The sequence below is a fragment of the Petaurus breviceps genome, unplaced genomic scaffold (assembly GCF_028583685.1).
Source record: "Petaurus breviceps papuanus isolate PSGF00001 unplaced genomic scaffold, PetGlider_PUasm1.0 115, whole genome shotgun sequence".
Taxonomy (NCBI): Eukaryota; Metazoa; Chordata; class Mammalia; order Diprotodontia; family Petauridae; genus Petaurus; species Petaurus breviceps.
Genome location: NW_027185612.1, coordinates 2,798,930 through 2,806,570, shown reverse-complemented (window position 1 = coordinate 2,806,570; position 7,641 = coordinate 2,798,930). Strand labels below are relative to the sequence as shown.

Sequence of the window (7,641 nt, the reverse complement as noted above, 5' to 3'; positions counted from 1 at the left end):
TTGTGGTGGGGGGGGGCGGGGATACATTGATTTACGTGATCAGTGCTGCTGTTCAAAATGTTTCAGACTTGCCTTTAGAGCCTATTGCATATTTTTGGAAATCTCTTCAATGGTGGCAAATTTTTATCCTTTGGAATAACCAGAAGTTATTCTTAGTATTTGTAGATAAGGTGTGTAATCAAGCCGATTTTAGTTTCGAAGAAAAAGTTAGAAGGATCAATTGGATACTTAATTTTCTTGTTCTGATGCCAAATCCAAAAGTAGAGATCTGGGAACAAGAAGTGGCAGAATTATTAGAATAACTGTTTAGCATACCAAGGAGGTTATACTGTATTTTGAAATAAATAACACTTATTTGGGAAAATGTGTTCCTAGTCTATTTATTTAAATGAAAAGTAATCCCTGTGTGACTGCTGTGTAGAGAACAGATACTGTGCTCTTGAAAAAAAACTTATTTTAAAATTTTGTTTTGTGAACTTAATCTTCAGTCACAAATCTGAAATTTTGTTATCTGCAGTTTGTTTCACAAAGCGTACCTTACATTTAACAAGATTCTAACAAAATTGCCCTGTTTGCACTTTTTTTCTGTGTATTTTTAATTGATGTTTTTTACTTTATTTCTTCTCTGTCGCATCCCATGAACTTAATCTGTTTAAACCTTGTAGAAACCACCTTTCTTTCTAACAAATGGGTGTAGTCAAGCAAAAAACAAGGCTTCATGTAGAAGATGGTGTCTCTGAGCTGAAGCTTAAAGGGAGGGAGGAACTCTACTCTGTAAGGAGGAGTTAAGGAGGGAGTGCATTTCAGGCATGTGAGGCAGCCAGTACATAGTCACAGAGGTGGGAGGTATAGTGTTCTCTGTGAGGAACAAAGAAAAGGCCAACTTGGCGTACTAAATGTGAGAGAGGGTATAATGTCCAGTGAAGAAAAAAAATAGGTTGGGGCCAGGTTGTGGAGTTTAAAGCTAAACCGTTTGTTTTATTCTAGAAGCAATAGGCATAAGTCACTAGAGTTGATTGAATAAAGGAGTCATGTAGTCAGATCTACACTTTAAGGAAAATCATTTGTCAGCAGTGTATAGATAGATGTACTGCAGTAATGAGAGACCAGAGGCAAGGAGACTTTAGGAGTCTCTTAAGTGTAGTCTAGGTGTTCTTCCCTCTCTCCCTCACCATTCATTCCTGGTTCTCTAGAAGACTGGTAACTCTCCTTGCTCTAAAGAAAACATAAATCTTTATAATTACTATTCAGTCAAGGGGAAAGAATTGGCCTATTTCCTGCCCCAAACTCTCTGCCTGGGTAGCTATCTCTGATTTAACCCTTTGCTTAATTTCCCATGAGAAGGTGAGGAAGGAACTTCCTGCCCTATGATACGTCACTCAGTCTTAAAAGGTGTACTACGAACATTTTAGTACAAGGTTTCTTAATGTGACCTCTGCTTTTTAAAGAGTAATGAAGGCCAGAAGTAAGATGGTAGCTTGTAAATAGAGACAAGGGATCTTAGATGTGGAGGGAGAAAGGACAAGATATGGCAACTGAATGTGTAACCTTGTGCTGTGCAGTTTTGTTGTTAAGTCATTTCAGTCATCTCTGACTCTTCATGACCTCATTTGGGGTTTTCTTGTCAAAAATACTGGAGTATTATGCCATTTTCTTCTCTGGTTCATTTTTAGATGAGGAAACATCTAAGTCAAACAGGGTTAAGTGACTTGCTCAGGGTCACACAGCTAGTAAGTGTCTGAAGCTGCATTTGAAATTCAGGTCTTCCCAGATCCAGGCCCAGTGCTTTATCCACTGTGCCACTTAGCTGCCCTCATGCAATATTTACTTTTATCCTTTTGTAATTCTTCCAGAGAGCACCTTCTCATTACAATGAAGGTCTTCCATCGATTCCTTCTAGTGTTTTGAGAAAGTGATATCTTCTTATATATGACCTTGCTATTCTTTATGCTACTTTTACTTCACAAGTCATCATGGTTATTTACTGCAATCTACTGTAACTCAGTTTTTTTCTTGTTCTTTGGACCACTTGCAATTTAGTTTCTTTTTATATTGTACTATTACGTGATTTATAATCATATTGCATCATTGGAAGAATAAATGTTAGAGGATATTACAGCAGGGAATAGAGAGTAGGACCTTTGAAAGCATTGTCCAGTTTTTAAGTGCAATCCAGCTTGATCCTGGCAACTATTTTCTCTGGGTGCATTTCATATTATAGTCTAGTCATAGACTTAGTCTAAAACATGTGTTTGTGTTTATTTTGATGGATTAGCTGAGTGAGTTTTCTTTTTAGTTTGGGTTTCCTTCGTGATGATGTCTATTTTATTTTATACATCTAAAGACATTATTTGGAAAAGGTGTCTGTTAGTTTCATAGGATTGACAAAAGTGACACGAAAAAGGTTAAGAATACCTGGTCAAGTTATATTGCTTCACAGTTTGTAAAAGATGAAGAACACAGAAACCCAGTTTCTTCATATCTTTCCCAGAGTTGGTGACACTAAAGCCTAGGAGTCATAAGAGTAACTTAAAATCCTTTAATAGTAACTGAGCTTATTCATTAGGGCACTAATTGTCAGCTGACACTGAATTTAGAAGGTTCAATCCCAGTTCCACCCATGAAGGACTAACAGTTCTCTTTTAGTGGAGATGGTGTGGAGCTGATGTACAGTAGAAAATAGACATTCTCTGTCAACTCTTGTGTCTGCTGAAATGTAGGGAAGAGCAAGTGTAACCTCCGTTTCTGCTTTTAGTTAAATGTGTAGTGCTAGCTCCTTGAAGGAAAGAGCAAAGAAAAAGTGACTAAAATCCCATTCTATGTCATCTGGATTCAAATTGGTATTGAGCAATTTAGGTCATTCTCTCAAAAAAAAAAAGATCTTTTGTTCCTGTGATCTGATTCATTCATAAGAAGTTTTCATTAGCGCATAACAACGTGACCTCTGTTAAGGTAGATTATTTCTTTTGGCTAGTATTGTTGCTTATTGTTTCCAGGTTACAGGCTTGATTTTGGCTTTTTAAACTCTAAATGGGCATTAGAACTTTCATCTTCCATAGGTTCATACTTAAAAGGATTATGTAGTGACTTTGGCACTTATATGCAGATTTTCATTATTCTCATTGTTTTGTGTTTGTATACCTTGCCTCAAGTTGGAGTATACTTTTCTGAGGGTGGATAATGTTTATTGAGAAACTCACCAAATACTGAACATCTGACAGGTAATAACCCCTTTGTAATAATGACTAATTTATACATTATTTCTTCGTACTTGCTAAAATGGTTCTATCTTTACCACCCCAGCTTAACAGGGCTAACGCTTAATCTTGTGAATTCTTCAATCTTACATTTCTTCTCTGCCATCCTTCAAAATAATCTCATGTATGTTAGGTTCTCTTCCTTCTTTCTTTTGTGCCTTTTGCTACTTACAGTTTCATTCTACCTAATGAATTCCTTCTTGTACATAAACTATCTTGTTTATCTCCTTCATCACTTTTCTTATTTCTTACCCAGGTTTACCACATCAAAAGCTGTTCTCTGTCTCCATCACTCATTTCTTTCCTTGACCTTCCATTTTGTGGGTAAATGTTAATAATCTTGACTCTGTGGTATCCTGTTATAAGGAAGCTGAAAGTTTTTAAAAATGAAATTAGACATAACAAAAACCAGGGCCTGTAGCCTAAATTAGGTCTTTCAAAGTTGCTGGAAGTGACAAAAGTCCGCTTACTGGTCATTTTAATTTTTTTTTCCTCGATGGAAGAAATATAAATGAAAACTATTCAGCTTTATTTTGGTTTTCTTCTCTTTTTCACTGAAAAGCCATCAATCAACAAGCATTTATTGTGTTCTGGGCACTGTGCTGAGTGATTGGGCACATAATGAAAATTAAAAACAGCCCCTCCCCTCAAGGAGATTGCATTCTAAGAAGTGAAGACTGCATATATAAATTAATACATGCAAGATAAATACAGAGTAGGTAAAAGGTAATTTTAATAGGGTTGTTGCCAGAAGCTAGAACTGGGGGAAAGACTGGGGCTTTCTTAGAGAAGGTGACAGGAATTAAAGGAAATTAGGGATTCTAAAAGTTAGAAGTTGGGAAGGAGAGAGCATTCCAAGTATGGGGAATGGCCAGTACAAAGGCATAGAGATGAAACATGGAGTGTCATGTGCAAGGAATCACAAGTATTTATAGTTTAAATTTTGTTGGCTAAGCCGTAACTAACCCAGACTTACAAACATTTAAATTTTTTCGTATGCTTCTTGTTTTTGTATCACCTTTATTTCCCAGTACATTCCTCTTCTCCCCCTCTCCCAGAAATCCATCCTTACAATAGAGATTTTAAGGGAGGGGGCAGTATAATATTGTTTAATGGGAAGATAAATAGAATTTGGGGACTTAATATTTTATCATTGGTTTTGTGTTCTATCATTGCTATTTTTCAGTGACTGTCTCCCTTCAAAAGATAGTTGTTCAGATAGATTTTCTAAGATTGTATTTAGTGATAAGATGGTGTAAAACTCAGATAAAAAAATGGGGACCACTAAGCCACATGTAAGGATCCCTGTGAGTTGCATATTGATTTCGAAAACCACACAATTAACATTATCTGTGTTCTGTTGTGTTTTTATTTATTTTGTTAAATATTTCCCAGTTACTTTTTTTTTTCAAATGAACAAGTATTTATTAAGGAGCTTCCGATGTGCCAGGCACTGTGCTAAGCACTTCAGATACAAAGAAAGGTAAGGGATGGTTTCTGTCCTTGCATGATCTCACAGTCTAATGGGAGAACATGCAGACAACTACGTACAAATAAAACATATACAGGGACAAACTGGGGGGATAATCTCAGAGGAAAGCCACAAGCATGAACTTGTATCTGTTTCTATTAAAAGAATATATTAAGGATAAAAATCCAGAAAGATAACTACCTTTAACTTACTATCCTAACCATAATTTTTCCAAAACCCTAATTTAAAACTCAAAGGCATCAAATCCCACCAATCTGACTTTTCTTATTAACATGCCTTTTCACACCTTTTTCTTCAACTGATAGTCACTTGAGATCAGGATTCTAAAGCTTACAGTCTTTTTATATATAGTCCAATAGTGCCTAAACCTGGAACCAGCCTGCAAAATCTAACCCTCTGTACATTAAGATATGCTTTCACTCATATAAAACCAACCAACCACAACAGTCACGTAACAGAGATACTAAAAAGGCAGGGAAAGAAACCAGGGGTAAAAAAACCTTGGAAAGAGTACTTTTTCGGGGGGTGGAGGGGGAATTAACTGCCTAGATTATGAGTGGAATATAGGCACCCCACTGGGATCGAAGAATTGTGTTTGAACATCACTGGCCTGCTGACAATCATGGGTCTCTTCTGACTTGCTGTGGTTCAGCTGCATGTTTGGAAGATATTCCATGGTGTGGGGGGGGGGGCATTAAAACTCATAGTAGTCTGTGGTTTCATAAAATAGACCTCACTAATATTGTTTCCAAAGGTAGCCCCCAAGTCATTGACAGGGTAGGGGTGCTGAAACATCTGGTGTTGATAGGTATCCTCTCCACCATTCTGGAACTGGTTATTCCAGGTCTGGTTATTCCATACTGGAAGGTTTCCAGAAGGATTCATCATACAGTCCTGATGAAATGCAGAGTAGAAGCTTACGTACTTCCCAAGAGCTGATCCATTCTGAACCATACTCATACTATTGCCATTCTTTGACCACTTGGTATCTTTCTGCCATCTCTTTGCCTCATTCTCTGGTTCTGAAACCAGGTCTTGACCTGTTTGTAAGTAAGGTTCAAATTCTCAGCCACATTTCGGATCTGCTGTGGACTGAGGTATATTTGCTCCACGAATCTGCTGTTGAGTATATTTAGTTGAGCCTGAGAGAACACTGTCTTCATCTTAGGTTTTTTGACCAGACTCTGATCTTCTTTTCCCTGATGAATCTTGGGCTTGTTCTGGGAGGAAAGGTTATTTGAAGTTGGACTAGTGGCAGAGTCAGGAATATCTTGAATAAACATATCCATGGATGAAGAAGGAAGGAGAAGTTTCTGTGCTCGGCTGGAGCTTTTCTGGACTTTGTACTTGGAAATTAGAGTAGGGGTTTGGGGAGGTAAACGGCTCTGACAGGGATGCGGAGATCCAGGTGTTGTAAGGGTAGCTGACATTACCTTTGGGCCGGCAGGGCTGGCATTGCTGCGAGTGAGAGCTGGAGGTCATGTTTTAGGGAAGATGCTTTTGAAGGAAGGGGGCCCCAGTTACATTTTAATCTGGTTCTGGCTACACAGGCCTCTGGTATAGTGGATAGAAAGCTAGCCTTGGAGCTGGCTGGATATACCTGGATTCAAGTCCTAGTTCTGGAAACCTGGGAAAGCTAATTAACCTTCCAGTACTTTAGGTCAGCTCTCTAAGAAGGTTAAGTTGCAGACAAGGTTCCAATCAGCTTTGATAGAGGAAAATGTTCCCGACAAAAATTATAGTCCATCTCTCTGAATGAGAAATTTTAATGTGAAAATAGTCTTGCAGCTTTTTCACTTTTGGTCTCAGTTGTAGTCCTTTCACATAATAAATCCTGATCAAGAAGAAAGGATACTGCCATACTGTCCTTCCTCCTCCCTTTTCCTTCTGACTTCATTTAAGATTCAGCTCAAATTCTACCTTTCCTACTTTCCCCCACCCCACATGCACACTCATTCCTTCCTTTTGAGATTATTTCACACTTATCTTGCATATGTTTGCATGTTATCTTCTACACTCAGTTGAGATCTTTGAGTACAGGGACCATGTTTTTTGCTTTTTTTTTGTAGCCCTAGTAAGTTCCTGGCACATAATAAGTACTTAATAAATGCTTTTTGACTGCCTACTATAATTTCAAAGCTTTCTAGAACAGGAGTTTGTTCTTGATAGGCATGGAGAATGAGTGGTTATTGCACTCTAGATAGATGGAACTCTAGAAAGAGTGTAGTTTGAGAATATGATGTGATGGGGGTGTCCTCATTCCCAAATTAAAAAAAAATCAGTGGGAAAATTTATTTGTAGAAATCTGTTTCAACTTAAGCAGTATTTTTATTCCATTTTCTTCTAAATTTCTTAAAAACTCTAAGCGGTATGTGAGGAAAATTTTGTTTCTTGTAATTATACTTCTGAACTGTAATTAACCCCCTCTCTCCCTAGTCTTAAGGTCCCCTCTGTCAGGAGGAAGGTATGTTTTCTTCAGTATTAACCAGTGAACTATCACGGGCACATAGTATAATTTAATAAATGCTGATTGACGTTTGTGTTGATCAGGTAGAATATCTTTAGCTTTTAGGCTGTTTACAGCTTTTTTTTCACTAAACTAACTAGTTGATAAGCAAAGGAAAAACTTCTCCATAATTGATTTGTTTGCCTTATTTAATGCTTCCTAGAGAATAGATTCATAGATTTAATACGAAATGGAATTTAGAAGTTAGTGGTAACAACCTCCAATTTCCCAAATGTGAGCAGACAGGGAGGTGCCTTGCCCAGGATCACATGCATCACACACATGGTGGCAGAGCTGGCATTCCAGCCAAAGCCATCACACTCTCAAATTCAAGGTGCTTCCCATTGTAGCATGTGATCTTGAATGTCTCACCAGTATTGTGTTTC

The 7,641-nt window shown here is 37.7% G+C and overlaps 1 pseudogene; it reads right to left on the bottom strand.

The window, feature by feature from the left end:
- Window positions 1-5,299: 5,299 nt before the first annotated feature.
- Window positions 5,300-6,330, bottom strand: LOC138158084 (putative homeobox protein NANOG2; annotated as a pseudogene).
- Window positions 6,331-7,641: the final 1,311 nt, after the last annotated feature.